The sequence below is a fragment of the Poromitra crassiceps genome (assembly GCF_964638095.1).
Source record: "Poromitra crassiceps genome assembly, chromosome: 3".
NCBI classification, from domain to species: domain Eukaryota; kingdom Metazoa; phylum Chordata; class Actinopteri; order Beryciformes; family Melamphaidae; genus Poromitra; species Poromitra crassiceps.
The window spans coordinates 91201601-91227121 of record NC_139625.1 but is presented as its reverse complement, the minus strand read 5'-3'; the positions used below and the strand labels follow the sequence as shown (position 1 = coordinate 91227121).

At 42.8% G+C, this 25521-nt stretch overlaps 1 protein-coding gene and 2 pseudogenes across 3 annotated transcripts in view; 1 reads left to right on the top strand and 2 right to left on the bottom strand.

Annotated features, from left to right (window-relative positions):
• adck1 (aarF domain containing kinase 1) overlaps positions 1-25521 on the top strand; it is a gene marked incomplete at both ends in the record, with an annotated part of 257552 nt that overhangs the window by 46432 nt on the left and 185599 nt on the right. The gene's annotated exons all lie outside the window — the stretch shown is intronic.
• LOC310774245 (globoside alpha-1,3-N-acetylgalactosaminyltransferase 1 pseudogene) lies at positions 9771-12172 on the bottom strand (annotated as a pseudogene). The gene is made up of 2 exons: positions 12106-12172; positions 9771-10681 (listed from the first exon to the last, which is right to left on the bottom strand). The product of its transcript is annotated as a globoside alpha-1,3-N-acetylgalactosaminyltransferase 1 pseudogene (transcript).
• On the bottom strand, positions 12203-13177 carry LOC310774244 (transcription initiation factor IIB pseudogene; annotated as a pseudogene). The gene has a single exon. The product of its transcript is annotated as a transcription initiation factor IIB pseudogene (transcript).

Here is a 25521-nt window from a genome sequence, read left to right as displayed (position 1 = left end):
TGTGACATACAGCAGTAGTAGTTAGTGTTGTTGGGTTGTGTACTAGGGCTGTCAAAATCATATTAGAATATTCCCTCTAAAGTTTCAAAACATATTCGTTCAAATATATTAAAATACTTATCTTTTTCGTGCGTGGCAAGGCAAACCAATACAACCAGAGAGCTTATATAACTACTTGGTATATTTATTTGAACATAAACATTTGTTTTATTTCAAAATGTTTTTTTTCATATTTATTGAGTCAGTACTTAATACAGTAGTAGCCTACACTTTTGTAATGTTTTTAAATAACCAGGCAAACAATGTATGGTTTTATGTTGCCCTTTTGGCCAGGTTTTTTACCTGGTTAAATGGAGGGGGGGGAAAAAGAAAAAAATTATATATATATATAATACTAATAATACATTTTCATATAAATTTTCATATTCCAATATATATTTGATTATAGAATATTCTTTGACAGCCCTATTGGGTACCCTGTTAACTAGGGGTGGGAATCACCAGATGCCCACGATACGATACTGAAACGATACTTGAGTCACGATACGATAGTATTGCGATACTGCGATATTTTCGATATTGCGATATATCGATATTGCGATATATTGAATATTGCGATATTTCGATATATTGCGATTTCTTACTTTTTCAACTGCAAATGATGTCCCCAAAGGAAAACTTTGTCAACATCTGGTTTATATAAGAACAATTTTTCAGTCTGTACATCTGACTTCAACCATTTTATTGCAGCAACATTGTCAAGTAGACAGACCAACAACTTTCATAAAGTTATGTCATAGTTGCATGCACCTGACAAACTGAACTGTTTGTTACAGTCTACTTACAGTCCACCTTAACTGGATGTGTGTGTGGACTACTGTACTTATGTAGTTTTTGCAACTTCACTTCACTTACACAAAACATTTTGTGCAGCCCATTCAGTAACTGGGGAATTTGTAAATGACTGTTATGACAAAACTGTTACTGTTAAAACAAAATGAAAATATGCTACCGTTTGTTTACTGCTGGCCTTGGAACTAAAGTTTATAGTAGCCCGGTGGCCTGGCATGGCCTGCAACAAATTTTTTTTTTTTTTTTTTTTTTTTTTTTTTTTTTTTTGCAATATCGATATTTGGCGTCCAAATATCGATACGATATCGTCAGGCAAAATATCGCGATACTGTGGTGTATCGATTTTTCCCCCCACCCCTACTGTTAACTGTGAGATACACTGCAGTAGTAGTTACTGTAGAGTGTTGTTGGGTACGCTGTTAACTGTGACATACACTGCAGTAGTAGTTAGAGTGATTGTTGGGTACTCTGTAGTCTGACTGGGTTGAAGCAGCATGGTGGACTTAGCTCTCTCATTGGTGCCGACCATTTCAGTCGGTGCCGGATGGAAATCCCATTCCGCTCCCTGCAAGCTCTGCATTGGCTCCGACCCGCTCTGACTGCGGCTGCGACCATATTTGCATTTCCTTTCCACGCCCCCCGTGTCAAATCTGTATGTCTCTGCTGCTGTACGTGTGGAATCTGCCGAGCTCAAATGCCTGCGCCGCTGCCTTTGAAACAATAACAACAGCAGCGCTAGTCGCTAGCTCGTTGCTACACGCTGAAAACCATTGATGTGGATTATGCAATGAAGCAGCCTGCATGGTACGTTTGGTGGATGGCTGTAAAGAGCCTTTTTCCCCTGAAGTCCACAATAGAAAGCGTCTCCAGCCAGACTCTCCCAGCCTCTTTGCTGGGAGAGTCTGGCAAGCGAGACTAGTATAAAGCTAAATGTACAAACTTGTAAAGGGATGCCCCCACGGTCCCCCACGACTCCCGTCCCATCCAAATGTTCATGTCATTCTGGCCAATACTCCACTTCTGTTATAACATTTCAGTCTGGAATATGGAATATCTTTCAATAATCTTTATGACTAAAAGGCTAAAAGTAATCTCATGTGTAAGAAATGACTGTTCTACATTGAAGTAGAAATTTTAATAATTAACTTGTTAGTTTTGGATTTATTTAGCTTCAAGAGTGCATTTTTGTTGGTGTGACCCTTGATCCTCCCGGGCCACTTACTGATACTTATGCTTAAATTAACCCACTCATATTCTGGTTTATTTCAAGAAAAACATTTTGACTAGTGGAAATTCTAATTAGCTGGTAACTTTAAAATCTAGCAGCCATATTGGCAAGTGGTCAAAAAAGTTAATTTCAAGCCCTGCAGGGAGAGCAGGTGGTGACATAGGAGTGAGTGAGAAAGGATCAAATATTGGTGGTTAAGACTATGACATCACAACTGTTAATTTAAAATGAGTTATTCCTCTAAACCTGGCTTCAAATGCCCCAAATTCTTTGCGCTGGTGCCGTTCGGCCCTCGGCCCTCAGCAAAATCTGGTAGCGAGGACATTTTTTTTGTGGCCCTCTCTATCATCAAAGTTGTCCATCCATGGGTTACGGCATGACAATATTTGTTCGGCCCCCGGCAACAATCTGGGTTTCTCATGTGGCCCCCCATGAAAAATAGTTGCCCACCCCTGAGTTAGAGTGTTGTTGGGTACTCTGTTAACTGTGACATACACTGGAGTAGTAGTTAGAGTGTTGTTGGCATGTTGGGTACTCTGTTATACACTGGAGTAGTAGTTAGTGTTGTTGGGTACTCTACTCTGTTAACTGTGATATACACTGCAGTAGTAGTTAGTGTTGTTGGCATGTTGCAGGGCTTAAAATTCACTTTGCAAACTAGGGGGGGAATTCCCCCCTTGTGTTCTTCAGATAGGGGGGATTTATATATTTTGGGGGGGATTTATAGACTTTGAGGGAGATTTTTTCAGGCGATACTATAACGACAAATACCTGCTACTGCTACTCCTGTCCAATAAGCGATAATACTGTAATTTCACATTTTTGTATTTAAAAAACAAAGTAGTTTATGCACACCTGAGTCTAAATTACTATGGCTTTTGTTGTGTTTTTTCTGCAGACTAAGCCATAGGCTTTTGGTTCTATGAAAGTCTTCATTTTTTGTCTTGAGTGATACACTCTACTAAAACACTAATATCATATTATATCAGAAGTGTTCTTTGTTTTGTGTTCACAATAGTGATGTCAGTTAGATTTGGTTAGGTCAGAGCTATGGAATATTAAATCATATTTGCTCACTACATCTACCTTTCTTACTGTCATTACTGGCAACTAAACCTGTTCGAATTTTGCATTGGAGAGAGTTCTATTCAAGTGAATGGGCAGGCATGGAAAGTCCACTATAAACCATCTGTGTGTCGTTTCACTTTTTATTGAAAATGCTTCCACCAGATTTTCACGGCTGCTTTATGAGAAATGCCATTTGACTTGCGACAACAACGTTGACATCACTGGCACTCGGCATAAGGAGGATTAACGTTATTATTAACCTCATTATCGATATCAGATTCTTCATCGTCAATAACGTAACGCTAAACATCACTGACACTGACGTTACTCGGTGTTACGTTGACGTTACAGCTAGAATCGCCTTGTTGTTCGACTTGTCCTGTTTGTTTTTTCTGAGCGGGTCCCCCTTCTGACGACGTCATTTTCCTTTTTAGCCAGCGATCTATCATGTTTGCAAGCAGCTGTATAGTGCTGCAACTATCGATTCTTTTAGTAATCGAGTATTCTACCGAATAATCCATCGATTAATCGAGTAATCGGATAAGAACCCTTTTTTGTGTTTTCAAAGGCTTATCGTAACTATACACCAAAAAATAAGATAAATCTCTTCAAATAAACAACTACATTAGTTTCTTTCTTAGAAAAAACAACATTTTTATTTTTAAATTGCATAGAACTGGCAGTGGCACCATTCATCTTTTTCACCCGTCCTTACAAAGCTGTCCATAGTACGCTGTGATCCGCTGAAAAAGAGGTGAAATAATAATTAATATTGATACTGTATTTATTAGGTAAGTTCATAACAAAACTGGAGAATGCGCATTTACACACCCTAGACCTGTTTGCCTATTATTGACACAAATATCAGAATAGCAAGATAACAGTTCAGGTGGTTTAATAATTGGAGCCTAAAATGCACCAATTAAATAGTTGTTTGCAATCATCATGAGAAGAGTCGACCGGTCTAGGGTGTGTAAATGTACATTCTCCACACACACACTCTTTCTCTCTCACACACACTCACTCTCTCTCACACACCAACAGGCTAGTGTGATCACACACACACTAGGGATGGGCATTTCTAGCAAAAACACTATTCGAAATTCGCTGGCCAAATTCGAATTTAATTCGAAATTCGAAAAAAAAAAAAAAAAATGTTTTTTTTTTTTTTTTTTTTTTTTTTTTTGTGAGTGAAATGTTGGATTGGATTTTTAGCTCAAACAAGCATTGCACCACTGAAGTAAAGAACATGTTACATGACATTGACATTTTCGAAAATAAAAAACAGTTTTGACAATCATGAGTGGTTCATTAAATATTTAGTAGGCTCAGGTCTGAGTGCCAAAGGGGTGCCAAAGTCACCCCCTCTCCCTCTTCATGGGATTTCATCCGCCATTCATTTTTCCATAAACCTTGCTTAAAATGCTTATAAAAATTGTTTTACTTGCTCAAACCAAGCGATTTGACTATACTTAGAATCAGGGGAGACAATGCAACATTTCACAATTTTTTTCTTTTTTTTTTTTTTTTTTTTTTTCTTTTCGAATTTCGAATTTCAATAATAAAAGTCGACCTTGATAATAACAAGATTATTCGAAAATTCGAAATTCGATGCCCATCCCTAACACACACACACACACACACACACACACACACACAACGCTGTTAAATTAGCCGCTAACGTTAATGTTAGGTTGAGCTTTGTATTTCTCAAAGAAAACGGCAAGCCACATCAAAAAAATGCAGCGTGAATGCAGTTACTAATAGTCATATTGGCAACGTGGCAAGCCAGCAGCACAACTACTACTAGTCTTAATATCAAGTAGCAATCATTAGCATACATTTACATTAGCGTTGTGTATAGTTAACGTTACGTTACCTTGCTCCGCTCGACGTAGATGCGCTGGTGGATGCGTAGACTGGATGTTTACGGTTCAGGTGCTGAAGCATTGACGAGGTACTGTTGTGATATGCAAGTATCGTTACAGTACTTGCACACCACTGAGTTCGTGTCCTTTTTCAGCGTGAAATGATCCCACACTTTAGACAGTTTCGGTCGCTTTTTCGGCCCTGGTTCTTCCCTTCCCGGCTCCTCCTGTCTGCTTTCTCCGCCGCCTCGTTCCATTTTGCGGGGTCCGCTCGCTATAGCTCTGCCTCTCTGGTCTGTCTGCGATCATGTGTCCTCACGTGTTTACACCGGAAGAGCGCTGTGCCACACCAGTAAGCGTCCGTGAGAAACACAGTCTCTAAATGCCGTGTCGAGGCGAATCATTTTGGCCTCGATCATTTTAATTATTCGAGTTATTCGAGGTACTCGAGGAATCGTGACAGCTCTACAGCTGTATCCACCGAGAAATCAGCAGAGGAGCGTTGATGTGGAGAGAGGACTGAGGGACAGAGCGAGCATGCTAATGTTTGTTGTTAACGGGTCACGGAAGTGAAATTTGGTCCGCTCGTGTAAGCGTCCGGCCAGTGATTTGAATGCATTAAGCACCGTTCCGCACAAACATAGATCGGTCTGCGCAAACCATTGCGGGATTACTCCCCCTTTATAAATTGAAAATATGCGGGAATTCAGGAAAATGTGCGGGATTCCCGCAATCCCACCGTAGGACATAGCCCGGACACCGGGCTCTTCGTGGATTATCATCCCCGCAGGCAGGAGGAGAAGGGCTCTTCGTGGATTATCATCCCCGCAGGCAGGAGGAGAAGGCGGCACAACGAGAGGAAGCAAAAGCGGGGCTGCCGGGCTGGCGTCCTCCATACAAACTGCCACTTCCCAGCATCTTCCTCTCAAATGCCAGATCCATCCCAAATCAAATGGATGATCTGAAGCTACAGGTTGCAGCAAACAGACTCGTACAGGACTGTTGCATCCTGCTGATGAAGGAGTCCTGGCTACACTCATCCATACCGGATACGGCTATCGAGTTAGCAGGCCGCGCAGCCCATCGCCACAACAGGAACAATAACTCCGGTAAGAACACAGGAGGGGGGCTATGCATCTATGTGAATAACGGCTGGTGTACCAACTCTACGACCATTGATAGCCATTGCAACTCCAGACCTGGAGTATTTGACTGTCAAATGCAGACCCACGTATCTTCCACGGCAGTTTACTGTTGTCATGGTAACCGCTGTGTACATACCACCCGACGCTGATGCTAACTCAGCTCTTGGTCACTTGCACAATGCCATCTGCCTCCAACAGAACACCTCTCCAGAGGCAGTTCATGTAATAGCGTGTGACTTTAACCATGCTCATTTGAAAGTAGTGCTTCCCAAGTTCCACCAACACATCAAATGTGCTACCAGGGGAGAAAATACTCTGGATAAAGCCTACTCCAATATCAAACATGGTTACAGGGCCACACAGCTACCCCCCCTTGGCTCGTCTGATCACATGTCTCTGCTCTTAATACCAGCATACTCCCCCCTTAGGAAAAAAAGTCCCCCCCCCCCCATAACCAAGACTGTTAAAATCTGGCCTCATGACTCAAGATGCCTCTCAGCAGCTGCAGGCCTGTTTTGAAAAACAACAAACAACTGGGACGTCTTCAAGCAGCAGGACCTAGAAGAGTACACCTCAACTGTACTGTGCTCCATCAAACACTGTGTTGACACTGTCACAGTGGACAGGCACATTCAGGTGTACCCTAACCAGAAGCCCTGGATGACAAAGGAGGTCAAAGTGCTGTTGAAGGTGCGGAACAACGCCTTCAGGTCTGAGGATGAGGTCCAGCACGGGCTGCTAGAGCCAATTTAAAGAGAGGCATCAGGCAGGCCAAGACAGCACTCTAGTGAACATGTATTAGTTAGTACGACTGGTCGAACCTTTGTATCATCTACTCTAGTGAACATATATTAGTTATTACGACTGGTCGAACCTTTGTATCATCTACTCTAGTGGACATGTATTAGTTATTACGACTGGTAGAACCTTTGTATCATCTACTCTAGTGGACATGTATTAGTTATTACGACTGGTAGAACCTTTGTATCATCTACTCTAGTGGACATGTATTAGTTATTACGACTGGTAGAACCTTTGTATCATCTACTCTAGTGGACATGTATTAGTTATTAGGACTGGTAGAACCTTTGTATCATCTACTCTAGTGGACATGTATTAGTTATTACGACTGGTAGAACCTTTGTATCATCTACTCTAGTGGACATGTATTAGTTATTAGGACTGGTAGAACCTTTGTATCATCTACTCTAGTGGACATGTATTAGTTATTACGACTGGTAGAACCTTTGTATCATCTACTCTAGTGGACATGTATTAGTTATTAGGACTGGTAGAACCTTTGTATCATCTACTCTAGTGGACATGTATTAGTTATTACGACTGGTAGAACCTTTGTATCATCTACTCTAGTGAACATGTATTAGTTATTACGACTGGTAGAACCTTTGTATCATCTACTCTAGTGAACATGTATTAGTTATTACGACTGGTAGAACCTTTGTATCCACTGGGTTATGGCAGCCAGTGTTTCCAACGCTCATGTGGCATTGAGGCACAATTACTAAAGCATGACAATACAATGCGGAGCATGAAATTAGCTGAAAAATCACTCCGCTGCCCCCCCTCTATTTTTGTCTCTCCCCTCCTTCCTCCCTCTGCTTTTGTTTTCCGTTTTCCACATTTGACATTTAGCAACATATTTGTGTGTTTTTCTCAGTATCTTTTGTCTCATATCACAGCAGAGGGAAAAAACGTCAAAAAGAACGAACCATGACAAAATGGCTAGATGAGCCTCGGTGAGCTGAGTAACGAGCTAATCATGAGCATCCCATAATAAACGGGCCTTGTTCATACTCCACTACATTTAGCCCTGGCGTGGCCACAGAAATCAATTACACCAGCTGGGGTCCCAGTGTAAGGCTCAGTGCTCTCCGCTGCTAACCCTAACCCAGTGTAAGGCTCAGTGCTCTCCGCTGCTAACCCTAACCCAGTGTAAAGGTCCTTGCACATAGAGTCCGTTTTTTCGTCCGAAATTGACGCACGAAAAAAATAAAAATACGACCTCATTTGTGTCAATCATCATTGACACACCGAGTCCGACAATTACGTCCGTCATTTAAGTTTTCGGACGAGGTTCGATTTTCTGCGTTTTTCCGCATCCATGAAATCGTTTTGACAGGTGTTTGACCACTCAGAGCTGCCGTAGTGTTGCTATTCACAATGAAAAATGGCGTCTGAGAAGTTAATTCAGTTCGTCTCCCAGCACAAAGCATTTTATGACAAAGCAGGAATACAGAGATTTGGAATTAAAAGACAGAATGTGCCGGGTGATTGCAGACCAGCTTGGAACGCGGTGTGTGTGTGTGTGTGTGTGTGTGTGTGTGTGTATGGGGAAGGGGGGGGGGGGGGGGAGAGAGAGAGAGCCACACAGACACACTGCCAGTTGTGGATCAATAGGATCGCGGTAGTTTTCTTTTCGTTGCGAATATTCGCAACGAATATTGGATAATTAACGCATCGGACTCAGTGTGCAAGGTATCTGTGCGTGACGTGTTTTTTTCGGATGACGGATTAAAAAAACGCAGCGAACAATTCGGACTCTGTGTGCAAGAACCTTTAGGCTCAGTGCTCTCCGCTGCTAACCCTAACCCAGTGTAAGGCTCAGTGCTCTCCGCTAACTGGCTACAGGCCAAAAGCCACACCCTCCACTCGGCGTGTACAAGAAGAGCCAATGAGTGTGTTTTACAAAGACCAATCAATGCATTACTGTTTCTGCTGTTAGGAAGAAGTATAGATGCTATTCACAGAGTTGTGTTGCTAGTGAACAGTTTGAAACCAAGCGTATTTCCTGTCAGCTATTACGGAATTTTTACGGTTATTTTTTCGGGTGGCCATTTTTTCAAAGTGGAAATTTTCGTATAAAATGTATAAAAAACGTATAAAATAAAGTTTGTTTGGCATAACTCACTAGTTAACTGCTGCAGTTTCGGGTGCCATATCCAGGTGTCGTGATGTCACGCTGATCCCTCGTATTATACAGGGGGGGTCAACAGGGGGCGGCGACCCACATAAACACAGCCAACATCCACCATTCTATGACATCATAGACATTGTGACATCATCAGTGATGTAATAGACAGTGACGTCATACAATCAACATCCACCGGTTGGCGACCTACACAAACCCAATCCACATCCTATGACATCATAGACATTGTCACATCAGTGTTGATAGACATTGTGACATCATCAGTGATGTAATAGACACTGACGTCATACAATCAACATCCACCGGTTGGCGACCTACACAAACCCAATCCACATCCTATGACATCATAGACATTGTCACATCAGTGTTGATAGACATTGTGACATCATCAGTGATGCCATCCAATCAACAACATCCACTATCCTATGACATCATAGACATGAATGAATAAATTAATTTATTTAGACAAATTTAAAAAATGCAATACACCAACAGTCATAGAGTACAAAATAACTAATCAAGGATATCACAATAAAGTTGTTAAACGTATTTCCATTGTGGTCCTGAGGTCTTGGCCAACAGAAAAAGGAATGCTATTACAATACAAAATACAATACAATACTACACATGAGATCTTGGGGCATATCTTAGTATAGTATTCAGATGGGTTGTATTTCTGCATAGTTCTTGATGACTCCGGAGAAGCGCATGATGTGGATGATGTGGATGTTCTGCTTTTGAAGCCCTGCCAGAGGTATTTAGGCGACAGCACCTTACTGGGCTTATTGATCCACATGTACCTGTTGAGGTGGCTCTCCTCGTGCTAGGTGGCCTCGATGCCTTGCTGGGTGTCTTGCTGGGTGTCTTGCCAAACGCCCCGCCGCAGTAATGGAAGTCCCCTTCACCGGGAGCAACGTACGCTCGGGACTGACGCCGCTCATACGGAAACCTGCTGCGAGGGTCTGCATAGTAACCTGGGTGAATGACGGCCAACAGGGGGGGCTCAGCAATTCGGTGCACCAGCGGCCGTGGAAGTTGGAGTCTACGTCCAGGCAGAAGATGTAGTCCGCCCGGGCCAGCAGCTCCTCCTCGATCATCAGCTCCATACGACGAGCTGAGATCTCCTGCCAACACCTCGAGATGGGCACCTCATGCACTGTAGCTGTCTGCCGGCGACCATCATGACTGGGCATGTTGTGGGGCTGGTCAGTGAAGACGTAGTAGGTCACCCTGAAACCAACCAAGTGCTGCTCCGCCGTGCGCAGGTAGTCTGGCAAGAAGCGGATGCACTTGCCCACAGCGAACATGGTGGTTGCTATGGTGATGTTCTGCGGCCTGTAGATGCTGTCAAGCAGCTCGGGGTCAAAGGTCGACTCCCAGACCACCGGGGCCAACCAGGGGGTCATTGTCACCACGACAGTATGGTCCACCAGGATGCTTGGCTGCTTGTACTTCAGATGGTCAGGAGCCACCAGGTGGAGCTCTCTGCTCTTTGAAGCAGCTTCTCCCTGACTGGAGCCGTTTTCTCTGTATTTCTCTCTGCGAAACTGGACCTCTTTCGTGTTGTTTTCTCTCCATTTCCCACCACAAAAAAGGACCTGTATTGTCGAGAGGTGTAGTAGGCATAAAGCACTCCCAGCAGCAGAGCACAAAGGAGGATCAGAGCGCAGGGTCTACTGCTACACAGGTGCATCTCAGCTGCTTCAGCCCACTTCAGTCCACTCCATTCCAGTTGGGCCTAGATGTGCTGTTTACACAGTGCAGCTGTCACCTTCACATGTCTGAAAACGGGCTTGGAAGCCTGTCTCCTGGACTTGAAGACCCTCTTTAGCCCGATGCCTCAAAGCTCTCCAGGCTGAAGTAACTTGGCTGAAGCGCATTGGACTTCACTGTTGGAACATTTCTCTGGTAATTTCTCGTGTGGTTGAGAGGCAATCATCAGTGATGTCAGACATTGTAACATCATCAGTGATGATGGACAGCACCCACTGGGAGCAGGGATTCTGCTGGTATCACATGCCGTGGTGGGCCGGCAGATTAAAAGGTCGCCGGCTTAAAGTGGACAGTTGGAAATATGACAAATAGATTCCTTGTATAAAATTGACTAATATTGTGTGATCTATAGCGATATATAAGTGATGTTGCCAATAGGCTACAACTTAAATATAGACATGCATATATATATTTCTTCACCCGCTATTATGTTGAGTGTCTGGTGAAAAAAAGAAAAATATAGCAGACGCTGTCTTTAAATGTAGCGTGCCATTCAAATGGCGCACACTGCAGCATGTCCCGCCAGCCACTGCAGGGCCAACTTTGATCTTGACGCAGGTGGAAACCAAATTGTGGAAGGAGACATCCCCAGGCCAGTCCTTTTTTAAATCTAACGCTGGTGCAACAAGTACTTCAGCCGAGGCCAGCAAGACAGAAGAAAAGTGTCAAGCACCTGATATTGCTCCTCACGAAGAAACTGGTGGCTGGTGCCACCAAAAGTGAAAAAGACAAAAGATTCAACCCAGAATGGCAGTTCACTGTTTGACATGAGGTGTGCGGAGAAGAAAACTTCTGCATCTTTGAGAAGGCTGGTAGGAAAGACAGCTTCACCAAAGGGTCTATCAATTTGAAAGCATCGGCAATTACAGGACACAGTCAATGCATGCACCGACCACACATCAGCTGTTCATTTAATAGGCTACATTTGTTGGATTGGATCATAGTGTTTGTTTTTTGTTTTATTGGTTTAAATGTTATGTGTATATATTATAGTTCTTAACGGGCCTGTAAATTCAAACCCAAACTGAATTAATTAACAGCGGTGTGCAGCAGCTGCGGCTCCCTTTGAACTCGCGGACCGCAGTGAAGTTAAATCATTTTGAAATAAACGCCAAATGATTTAAAATTAAGATTTTGTTTGCTAAAAATGTTATTTAAGAAATGATTCCATCTTCCATCTTTTTTCAATACATTTTAACTGGCCGGTTATTATTATGTTACCGGCTGCATTGGCCGTCCAGAAAAAAGCATAGTGGAATGCCTTCACTCCAGAGCTTCTTCCATCCATATTTGGTACAGAGCGCTTGAAGGGTATTTATTACTCGGGATTAAGTGTGCGAAATTGAGGCAGTTTGTCGACAGGTGTGTCAAATTTGAAATCTGGAGGGAAGAGGTCTGCGGCACGTGGGTAAACGAGTCGGTACAAAAGTCTAATGGTCACATCCCCGACACCAGCTATGTCTCCAATCTCTTTCTCGCTCTTCTTTTCAGCGGAGGCCTGTGAGGCCATATAGATGGCTGCCGCGGCCACAGAGATGGGGCTCCTGTTTGGCAACAGGTCCAACTCCACTGCCTTCCTGGCGATGAAGTTGGCAGCCATCTGGACGTGCCTGGGCAAACCCAACTTGGTGCAGAAGCGCGCCATGAAGTCGCCTGGGGTGATGAGGTTCACACTCATCTCCAGTGTCTTGAGGATCAACTTGTAGCACCGGCCAATCTCCTTCATGGAGGTACGGGAGACGGCGCAGATCTCTTTAAATGTCCTTGGAACCCCTTCTTGTCGGCATGCGATGTAGAGGCAGGCTGACGCAATGGCGTCATGTGCTCGCCCTTTAACGCTGTTCTGTTCGTAAACTTTCTTGAATAAGTTGTTGGTTCTGTCAGTGATATCGCTAGGAAGGTGGATGCGGTCGGACATGGTGGTGATTTCTTTAAAGGCTTTGAGCAGGGCCCGGTCCGAGCTGTTGATCGTACGACGGTTCTGGTACTTTGAGTTACCAAACTCATCAACGCTAGCTGCACCATTTCCCTTGCTTATCATGGTCGTCAAGTCTCCCTTATTGAGTAGCGGGTTCTGGGCGTCTCCCACTCTGGATGAATCTTTTGTGTCTTTCTCATTGTTAATTGTCCTCCACTCTGAGCCCACATTGATTACGCGGGCACACACTACAAGGCTGCATTCGGGACAGATCATGTCCCCGGCTCTGCAGTCCTCGACCAGCATGGCATCAGGGTGTTTGGGACACTGAACTCCGGGAAGAGACAGAGATTTTCCATGACTTGTCGACACCATGTCACCGCTCTCTTTATGGGTAACTGACATTATCATTCGTGAGAGACAATCCTACTTATAGACCCCACAGGGGAGGATTGTGACATCACTGATGATGTCACAATTTCTATCATCATCAGTGATGCCATAAATCAGTAGCTACAGTGACATCATCAGTGATTTTATGACATCACCGATGATTTATGACATCACTGATGACACAATGGCCCTGTACGTAAGTGATTTGTGACATACACTGATGATGTCAGGCATTGTGACATCATCAGTGATGTCATTCACCTTATGTAACCACACACAGTTGACCGAGTTGTGTTATGACTTCTTGCTGAAAACGCCATCTATGTACTCTGGTCAAACCTAGTCTGACTCACTGGCTGCAATTTCACATTGAGCAGATGATTCTCAAGGCCGATAACATAATGAACACAATATAAGTGCTGTGCTGTCACAGGAAGTGTCAAGACAATAGGAAATAATTGGCTGACTCCTAAGGTGAATACACTTGATATCTGGGAAACCAGAACTGGCAACAAGCAAAGTTGCAGGCAAGAACAAAGACTAGACGTAGACTAGACTGTTGCTGAAGTTGATCTTATGATGTGACCTGTAATAAATCCTTCCTGGCTGAGGCTTCTCCAGTCTCCACCCTAGGAATCGAGCGTGCGTAGCCTGTGAGAATTCTAGTAACACTTAAATGTTTCTCTAGAATTTCCAAACTCATTGTCATCACAACTTTGTTTTTTATTTAGTTAACGTCTAGTTTTCATTCGTGAAAAAGGGTTGTTTTAGTGTAGTTTTAGCTTGAGTTTTAGTCAACGAAATGTGCCGTCATAAGACAGTTGTGATGGCTAAGCACAGTGATTACGCACGGGGATCTGCCCCATATCCCGTCCCCTGCATGCTCAAATCCAACCAATGGTCAATGCAAATCACCACATGAAGTTACAACGCATATAAACGAGCCTGATTATCAATTCAAAAGAAAATGAGTGGCAACGTTGCTGGCTGCGGTGAATGCAGTGAGCGCTACAGGCAGAGGAAAAAAGGTAGCCTAATACAACTGGTCCGATTTAAAGATGGAGGGGGGAAAAGGCTGATATGGTGCAATAATCAGAATGTTGTGTAGCTTATTATAATTATAACATTGCACCTGAAACGTGCGTAATGTATTACTCAGTCACTGTATTCACTTCAGTCAGCAGCACCGCACGGTGTGTGCTTTTCATCCCCTCATCTCGCCGCTCAAATGTGCGCACACAGGCAGCCTGCTGTCACCATGATTTCTGCCATTAAACATTATCTATTTTCCCCGGCTCCGCTTTTGCACAACACTCGTCTTTCTGCTAGGTAGCGTTGCTTCAAAGTTTTCCACTTGCTGCGGAGGTTTTGCCACGGCTTATCGAACCTTACTTACCGAACTTATTTTCCGCTCCTTTTCCAAAGGAGAAGATGGGTCACATGACGTGCAAATGCGGAAAATGTGTTTCCATTACACTTTTGCGATAAACTGCTATATCGACACGTCTGAAAAACCACTTCACGAGAGCGCAAAAACTTTTTGCCATATTTGGGAGGTTTTTCGAAATTTACGTGTTTCCATTACCCAATTTCTATTGCGATATTTAGATTTTGCGCATTTCTGAGGGTAATGGAAACACGACTAATGTCACAATGGCTGTGCGTGAAATGACATCACTGATGATGCCACAATTGCTATGACACTGTCACTGATGTCATAAATCATCAGTGGCTACACAGTGACATCATCATTGATTGAAAAATGCTCAATAGCTTAAATTTGGGACAATTTGGGAAACCGGCTTTGTCACTTCCTGCCCATTCCTATGATCAATGCCCATGTGCAGTTTCTGATCCATCAGCCAACCCATGATTCAGATGCAGGAAAAATGCTCGTAAGCAGCTTAATTATGGGAAAATTTGTAAAAGAGGCTTCCTCAGTCCGTCTCTCCTAATGCCCATGTGCAGCATGGCCAACCCATCAGAGATAAATAGCTCGGCGTGGTGTCTACACCGATTATGTCACAATGATCTCATAATGTGGGGGCGTATATTTTACGTTCACACTCGCGCAATTGTGATATCACCAGTGATGTCACTCAAGCAATTGTGATTCCATCGGTGATGATGTCATCAGTGAAGATGTCATCAGTGATGTCACTTGAGCAATTGTGAGGTCATTGGTGAAGATGTCATCAGTGTGTTATCACTAATGATGTTCTAAGTGAACACACACACGCGCACACACATGCACAGGCACCCCAGAATGTATGTACGGTATGTATATATATATATATATATATATATATATATAAGGGCTGTCAAACGATAAATTTTCTTATTCGCGATTAATCTTGCGATTAACTATAGTTAATCGCGATTAATCGCATCTTTGTATCGCATGTTTGAAAATGCCATTATTTTTGCATTTCAAAGCATTTTTAATTGGAGTATGGAGTGTAATGGGTACACCAAATTGTTCCAGTAGGAGTCAGTCACCTACTTGTGACAGGTTGACAGATATGGGAAGATGTCATTATAATGTTTATGTTTACTATGGGGGACTGTTAGGGAATGAAATCCTGCCGACAACGCCACACACATCATGACATGACATCTCACACATATAGATTCACCCATGGCAGAGGACTTCTCTCTTTTGCTGAGACCTTGGTCAGTGCATCGTGTCCAATAACAACTGATAACTCTCAGTCAGACTGCACGACGCACACACTTTTCCAAAGTTCATCTCCCCTCCTCTCTGCCTTTCCTCCTCTCTCTGAGTATAAAGCATATGTTAAACTGTCAGTCATCACTGAATATTTGGACTCTGTATAACGTATCAGAATGTGTACATTGAGATTCAGTCCTCTGACAATACAGATTGCCAGAGAATGTTTTTAATATACTTTTAATATTCTAATATACTTTTTAATATACTTCAAGAAGACATCTTTCTGGCTCATGAGAGAGAGAGAGAGAGAGAGAGAGAGAGAGAGAATACAGCACATGCAGGGCGAGCCCCCGCTGCTCTGTGTCACTTCCTGAAACTCTTCGCTCTTAAATGTTAACACGTTCACTGCCAATGACGTGTTGATACGTCAAAAAAAATCCAACGGTTGACTGCCAATGACGTGTTAACACATTGAGTGCCAAGGACGTCTGTGGACGTCCTAAAAAAAAGTAACGAGGAGTGCCAAGGACGTCTGTGGACGTCCTAAAATCATAATTCATATTATTCCATAATTCTGCTGTTTAAGGTCGTACCTAGCCAGTGAGCATGAATCCCTTCAAGGGATCACACGGCGCCACCTTAAACATCGTCACGGGAGCTGCGCCACCCACCTCAGATCCTTTACTTTGTGCATGAGACAGCAGGGAAAGACGTGATCAAAGTGGAAACCGATGCATGCTTCAGCCAGAGCCGTATTGATTGCTCTGTCTGCAGCGGAGCGGACAGTTGGCTCGGCTGCATCCGTGCCCACAACTGAGCTCTTCTGCTTATATCTATCTTCTATCTATCTGTTTCTCCACATGATTCCTTGCCAGAAAGCCAGCACCCGAAGCCGAACGGCCAAGCCCTTTTCGTTCAGTCGCGTTTGGCACTTCCTTGTTGCGCGCTGGGATCTGTCCGGGGCAAAAACTGAGTCTCTGTGCGTGTGGGGAGGAGCCCGCTGCTCAGAGGTGGAGAGGGAGAGGGAGAGGGGGAGAGGGGGAGGGGGTGGGGGGAGCGGGGAGCAGGCTGCACAGAAACCACACCATGTCACTACATCAGAAAACACCAGCCAGAGTCAGTGAATGTGCTCGAAATTAGAGTGCAAAAAGTATTCATAAAAGTCACTATATCTTGAAAAGTAAAAAAAAACGGCAGAAAACCCTTGAAAGTGCACTTCTTACAGAGGCTGTCATTTCATAATGGAACTGTCTAGAAACAAAATTTCTTCTTTGGAAGAAGCAGGAGTGTTCAATGTTTCATTAAAGTCCAGCCCTCTCAATATAGCTCTAATAGAAAAAATTCTATAGCTGTTTTCAACTGAATGGAAGTGAATCTGGCACAGGCTCCAGACAATTTTACTGAAGCGCTGTGGCACTCAATGTGTTAATACGTCAAAAAAAAAAAAAAAAATTTTGACGGTGGGATGTGCATCTAACCCTTTTACATCTTCTATATAAATATGGGAGCCACCGAACGTGTACAACCCATTCCACCGACCCACTAAGTGGCGACAGTGCTCTCCAGACTAGAAAAAGCAGAGCCAAAACTGCAGGGGAACGCGCGATGAAACTATTCTCATACTGTAAAATGGATTGGCGAAAACGCTTTCGTTTTCGCGCTGGTTGCTGGTGGTGGGGGATTGCAAATTTGCATAATAGATTATGGGTGCAACACACTTTGAAACACGCAGCATAAATAAGACCAGAATCGCAAAAGCTTCATCAAAGCTCTCAACCGAAACCCCAAGAAACGAGCGAGCCTATCCAGACTTGCCCAGCCGCCGCCAGCAGACAGGAGCAGCAGCAGCAGCAGCAGAAACGAGCTTGTGACACGCCTGCTGCAGCCAAGAAGAACACACACGGAGGGAGGAGTTTGAAGGAGAGGGGTGTTTCCTGCTGTTATGGAGGAAATTACTGTTCAAAACTATTGTTTAGATGTCTGACGTCTTACTGATGCCAAAAATGAATGGTTAAAGTGACTGTTCTATCGAATTTCACAAAAAGCTATTTACTGTATCTCAGCTTAAATTTTCAGACGCTGAAACCATGCTGTATTCAAGTGCTAATGCCTACAAACTAACTACTACTACTAAACTAACTACTAACTCTACAAACTAACTCTTTTAGACAGAGAAAGCACACATTCCATTAGTTCTTTTGAGATATTTTGTGTTCACAAAATCTTAGCAGAAAAGAATCCTCGGGTCTTGAAAGATGAGCCAGAATCCTCAAAAAAACCCTCTGGCAGAAGCTACCTACAGTAAAAAAAAAACGGCTGGCAGTGAATGTGTTAATATACTTGGCCAATACGTATCTATCATACAAAATGAGGTATAGGCGGAGGTAACCTAAATGAGGTATAGGCGGAGGTAACCTATATAGGTATAGGCGGAGGCAACCATCCTCGGCTTCGCCTCGGACGGTTCACGCCTCTCGCGTCGTCCCTTAAAAAGTGATAATGTACACCTCGTCGTGCATTAACCCTTACTTATATTACATTAGCGGATGAGGAGTGGTAATTCCATTCCCTAACAGGGACCAACAACTTTTTTTATTTACCTTATTGCACTGACAGATAATTTTATGATTTTACTAGTTTCAAATATTTTCAGGATGATATAACTTGTCGCACAACATCAATTTTGGTTTATTTGGTAAAAGTGGAACTATATTCCTTCTGGTTTTCTTCATTGTTCATGCTTTTGTGGAAATTATTCACTATAGAGTCTATAGTGAATGCTGCTATTAACTTGTGTTTACTTTTGCTACTAAACCAACATCCAAGCAAGTTCTGACAGAGAGCAATGCCATTGGATCGCATTGGACAAACACATTTGCATATTTCCCCCAGCATGCCTTGTTCCTTCCAAACTTTTGACAAGAAAGTAACCACATTAACACATTCACTGCCAGCCGTTTTTTCAATACTGTAGGTAGGTTCTGCCAAGGTTTTTTTTTGAGGATTCTGGCTCATCTTTCAAGAGCCGAGGATTCTTTTCTGCTAAGATTTTGTGAACACAAATGATCTCAAAAGAACTAATAGAATGTGTGCTTTCTCTGTCTAAAAGAGTTAGTTTGTAGAGTTAGTAGTTATGTAGGCATTAGCAGTAGAATACAGCATGGTTTCAGCGTCTGAAAATTTATTCTGAGATAAATGGCTTTTTGTGAAATTCGATAGAACAGTCACTTTAACCATTTATTTTTGGCGTAAGACGTCAGACATCTAAACAATAGTTTTGAACAGTAATTTCCTCCATAGCAGCAGGAAACCCCCCTCTCCTTCAAACTCCTCCCTCCGTGGGTGTGTCTCTAGTGGCTTTGCAGCGTTTGTCACAAGCGAGGCTCTGCCTGTCTGTGCTGCCTGGCTGCTGGCGGCTGCTCTTTGGGCGAGTCTGCATGAGTCGTTTCGGTTGTGAACTCAGCTGCAATGAAGCTGCGTGCGATTGTGGGCTTTCTGCTGTGTTTCAAAGTGTGTTGCACGCATAATCTATTATGCAAATTTGCAATCCCCCACCGCCAGCTCCCAGCGCAATAATGCGCGAAAGCGTTTTCGCCAATCCATTTTACAGTATGAGAGAATGGTTTCCTCGCGCGTTCCCCTGCAGTTTTAGCTCGGCTTTTTCTAGTCTGGAGAGCACTGTCGCCACTTAGTGGGTCGGTGGAATGGGTTGTACACGTTCGGTGGCTCCAATATTTTTATAGGAGACGTGGGGGGCGTTGATCCACGTCCCACCGTCAAATTTTTTTTTTTTTTTTTTGACGTATCAACACGTCATTGGCAGTCAACCGTTGGATTTTTTTTAACGTATCAACACGTCATTGGCAGTGAATGTGTTAAATAAGTGGTGGGTGGAAATAATAATTAGCCTATTCTTAGTTAAACATGCAGTTTGGGAACATTCAATAAAGACAAATAAAAAATAGACGATGACTCGACACCCTAAGTGTTTCACACATGTTATGAGAGTGGTATGGTATGGTATGGTATATGGTATACCCATCACACCAATATCAGTTTCACTGTAGAATGGTTAGTTCCTTGCTCTGCTCTCCCCTAAGAGTGCAACGGACAAACAACCATGTCCAACCCTGTATCACCCCGTATCGTGCTGTGAATCTGTTTTCCAAGTACGGGTGGGTTGAAGGGACAAAATAGCGGTAAAGAAAATTACGCGTTAACGCTATATATATATATATATATATATATATATATAGCGTTGACGCGTTATTTTTTTTATATTATATTAATATATTTATATATAGTGTATATATAGCATATATATATTAGAGAGGCACGGATGAGCTTTTATGCCATCCTAATCCGCGTGTATGCATGAACCGTCCGCCCGCCATAAATCATTTCATACTATTTATAGATCCGCGCCCGCCATGCACCCGACGCTATAAAAGCTATAAAAGGAGCAAACTTACGGTTTCTGCTGCCGTTGGTGTGATCGCTGCAGTCCAAGACTCCAAATAAACTTCCATGCTGTATTATGTGCAGTCCACCACTTGCCCTCATGTAGCTTACTCGGCTAATGCTATAGCTTTAAGTTTAGTTTACTTGATTGCCTCATTGTATTGGAAAATACGAACGCGTCTTCTCTTCAAACACGTCTTCAGCGGAGACTCCTTTTTGAGGGTGACATCATTGACCATATATGGACGAAAAGTGTAGCCTTGCGACCTAGCACATGGATATTGTTGTGTTTACGGCCGTGGGTCCTTTGGGGGATCTACAATAGCCAACTAAGAATGTGCCTGACGAAAAATGTAGCTTAAAATATGTTCATAGACCAGAGAACGTAATTAATATTATTTTTCCTCATTAATGATACATTGTTTCAACCGCCCGCAACCCATCCGCTATTAATCAGAATGTTTATTTCGCGGGGCGGGATATCCGCGGTCAGCGCGGTTATAACTGCGGCACGCGCATCACTAATATATATCTACAGTGAGCTGCAACAAAAGACGTTATCATCCGCTTTTCTCCTCACAAAAATCACTCCAGGCAGCACTTTTTCCACACCAGAAAGACGCTGACAGGCGCTATGTCGACACACGCCATTGGAAGGTTATTGTGGATTTGCGTTTCCAGGGGCTTTTAACAATTTATCAATCTGGGGACCCCCTAGAACCCCATCAAGGACCCCTGGTGGTCGGGGTCCCCATACTTTTGACCATGTAGTGTATGTACCCTGCTACCCCCCCCCCCCCCCCACACACACACACACACACACACTACACGCTTTGTTTTTTCCTTGCTGACTGTGTGATGTTGATGTGTAGGAAGAATCAGCTAAGGTACCCAGAGGCAGAATGCTGCCACTGAGCGTGCCACGTGTGCCCTTCACTAACGGGCTTTACTCTCACGCTCGTTCTCTCATGCTCATTGGACGTTGCGTGTGCAGAGGCGGTGGGCGGCGGCCGGCGTCGACCTATCCCAGAGCACCGATCCTCTCATTAAACAGCATTGCCATGGTGATGTCGTCCTTCTCAGGCTGCGAGTCTCCATCCTCCATGGGACAAAGCACACTGATTACTGGTATAAAGGAGGAGATATGGGGTGATGAAGGAGAGATCCAGGGCGGTAGATGGGAGGAAGTAGTGATGAAATGCATGCTTATTTGCTCAGGGCTTGAAGCTATGAGGCTTTTCATTCTGATCAGCCCCACAGATTGGCTTCTGTAGCTTTCAGCTAGGGATGCACGTTGAGATCGGCACGGCATCAGTATCGGCCGATAAAGGCTATAAAATGAAATAACAGCATCGACCTGAGACAAACATTTCTGACAGGCCAATAAGATGCTTGACTAAATGCTTCGCTAAATGTGCATCCAAGCCTTTTTAAGCAGGGTGAATCTTACACTTTTGTATGAAAGAAAACACATTATACACTATATATATATATACTGTGTATATATATATACTCTGTGTATATATATATATATATATATATATACTCTGTGTATATATATATATATATACTCTGTGTGTATATATACATATATATATATATATATATATATATATTAGGGGTGTCAAAAATAATCGATTATAAGATGCATCACGATGCGGACCTGCACGATTCTGCATCGATTCACAAATGTCAAAAATCGATTATTATTATTATTATTATTATTATTATTATTATTATTATTATTATTATTATTATTAATATATATATATATATTTTTTTATAGTCAAGTCAAGTCAAGTTTATTTATATAGCCCTAATTCACAAGCATGTCTCAGAGGGCTTCACAGAAAGTATGTCTAGCTGATTCTAGCTAACACAACAGTAACAAGAATATACAGAATAATGAAAGAAGGGCTATCCGCACACTTAAATTTGCACTAAAATTCACATTTAAATGTGAATTTTAGTGCAAATTTAAGTGTGCGGAAAGCCCTTCTTTCATTGTAGATTCTGTATTTGTTTGGATGTCTGACCAGTAGGGGTGTCACGATACACTCAGTTCACGATACGATACGTATCACGATACTGGGTTTGCGATAACGATACGATACGATTTTAACAATATTTTTTTAAACTTGAATAATGACAATATATGACTGGAAAAGTAGTATTTTATTTGAAATGCACAAATACAAAACATGCTGTTGTGGGAAATTGTTATTACAATAACAACTAGAAAAAACATGAGATTGGAGATAAGGCTTATCTTGAAATAGAATGAGTTACACCGTCACTTAGATTTACTTTGAACTAAAAGGTTTCTCAGCAGTATAAATTCTCATTATGCATCTTCAGTTTTTCTTCAAACTCAAACAACAAGACTTTTCTTAGTCTATTTTTTATGCATCTTCAGTTTTTCCTGTCAAGTAAACAGTTTTGCCAGAAACTCAATTGAATGGTTTCTCTCCTGTATAACTTCTCATGTGTCTCTTCAGAGACTTGTTCAACTGAACTACTTTCCACACATTGAACTTCAACAAACAAAGACGTTTCTTTGTCTATTTTTGGAAGAAAAAAAAAAAAAAAAAAAATTTGCGATATGAGATTTCATCTCAACGATACATATCGTGACGTTTTACTATCGCGAAATTTCGTGGGACGATATATTGTGACACCCCTACTGACCAGTCACCACCAGGGACACTGGAACTGTTTTTAAGTAGGGGGTGCTGCAAGGAAGGGAAAATTGACATTTTTTGGGACGTTTGGATGTTTTTTAGCCATGTTTAGAGGGATATCTCATTTTAAATTAACATTAGATTCTGTTATCTATTATGATGTCACTATTCAGTATTTTCTCCTTTTCTCACTCACTTTCATGTCACCAGCTGCTCTCCCTTTAGGTCATTTTACACTACAACAGACAGCAACACAGGCAGAAACACTGAACTTTTTTAGTATTATATTTTATTATCTTATTATTATAAACCAAACAAAAATAACATCTCCACGCTCTTTGCTTTGCTCATAGTCTTAACCTAAACCCTAAACATCCCAGTATAAAACATATAAAACGCATTTTAATCATAATTTTTTTCATTGACATTACAATTCCAATACAAAACAGCAGAGGGTGCTGCAGCACCACAAGCACCCCCACTTCCCGCGCCCCTGGTCACCACTTGCCCACAGGCATCCAATGACACTCAATCATGAGACTTAATCTACTTGCAAACAATTTTTAATTTGTCCTGATTGGTCTTAGATTTGTGTCATAGTTCTGTCGAGCCCGACAAAAAAATATATATATATATAATTTTTTTGGAGGGTCCCTTCATACTGAGGGGCCCTGGGCACCTGCCCAGGTTGCCCATATGGTAGATCCGGCCTTGCCACCTATAGTGATTTTGACCTGCCCGCAGCAGGATGGAATGCACTTGAATTGGGCTGATAAGATATTTGAACATAAACATCTTAATAACCAGTGCAGAAGGGCTGATCTGCTGATCTGTCATTTCTTTGCCAACATGGCGCTCATGTCAAATGGTCCTATGGGAGTTTGGTTGAGGCGAGGGGGGGGGGGGGTATTCAGGGGAGGTTACAGAGGTTAAGGGGAGCTCATTTCACGGCCTTTTATTTGCGCTGGTCTCAGGAGAGGGCCACTCCTATAAGCATTATCAGCTCTAGACGGTTGAAATGCGATAGATGGGATTGGACTACCGCACATGCACGCACGCACGCACATGCACACCAACACCACAGGAACAACCCAGTACCCAGATTAAAATCGTCTCTCCTTGTGAGTTTTGTGCTTCTGCGTTATAGATAAATATATTTGTATGACTCTCGATATAATTGGTTACCTGCAGGCAGAGTGTGTAGTAGGGTGTGGTAGAAAATACACTTCTGTAAATTACCGGGTCGGGGCGCGGGTAAAAATTAACTTTATGCGGGCGGGTAGTAGAACAACGTAGGAGCTATACGTTTTTCTGTTGCACTCAGACTGAATTCTCAGTATTTATGGTAATCTGGAACATGAGGCAGAGGGTGTGTGTCTGGCAGGGGGTGTGTCTGGCAGCTGGTCTGAGATGCAGGCAGAGGGAAGAGACGAATAGTTAAAGACGCACGTTTTCCGCTTTTTCTTTTCTCTTCTTTTTTTACTTAGTTTTTATTCACTTTTTCAATTTTTTAATGCAAAGGAACAGACATACTGTACATGTAACACAAGACAGAGACAGACATGAGTGGGGAAAAAACAAATACAAATTCAAATACAATGAATTAGGAATACTAAGGTCCTGAGGGAGCACTTCATCTTCACATATATTTTGAGTAAACTAGTTTACAGATTGATGTGGGTTGCGTATTGCACTGCTATTTACTGTGAGAGTCAGAACTCCAAGCCAGTTTATATATCCAAGTATATTTCTAGTCTTCACATTGTCCTTCCTTTCTCAAAGATGGATAGTCCGTGATCAAAGAGTGAGACTCCCAGTGAGGAAGGGTCCGCAGTGCCGTCCAGTGGAAGATCACAAGTAGTTGAGCCAACCGCTCAGTCAGGCCCATGACTCAACCATCCCTCCGCGTTAATATTGAATTCACTGGGTTTCCCTTGTGTCAGGGGTGTGTGGTCCCCATCTCCTCATCAACAAGCAACAAGACCCCACTAAACAGTCCCGAGACATCCAACAATCCCATCCCATGGGGTCACAAAGTGAAGGGATCGACCTATAGGTTACCCCTCACAGAGATCCCTTGATCTACCCAGATACAGTGACCATCTCATCAGAGATCCCCTGATCTACCCAGATACAGTGACCATCTCATCCAGCAGTTGACAAATTTCTCCATGCAGAGTCTCAAAGAAAAGCTTTCCATGTTGAAAAAACTTTCCATGTTGTAAATTTCCTTTACAATCCCTATCCACTCAAACCTCTTGTTGGAGGTTCTACATTCAACCATTTCCTAGTGATGGCTTTTTATGCCTCCGCCGGCGATAGCCAGGCCGGAGGCATTATGGATCCGGGTTGTCTGTCCGTACGTCTGTCCGTCCGTCCGTCCGTATGTCCGTCCGTACGATGTTCGTTAACGCGATATCTGAGGAACGCCTTGACGGAATTTCATCAAATTTGCCTCAAACATCGACTTAGACTCAAGGATGATCTGATTAGATTTTGGTGGTCAATGG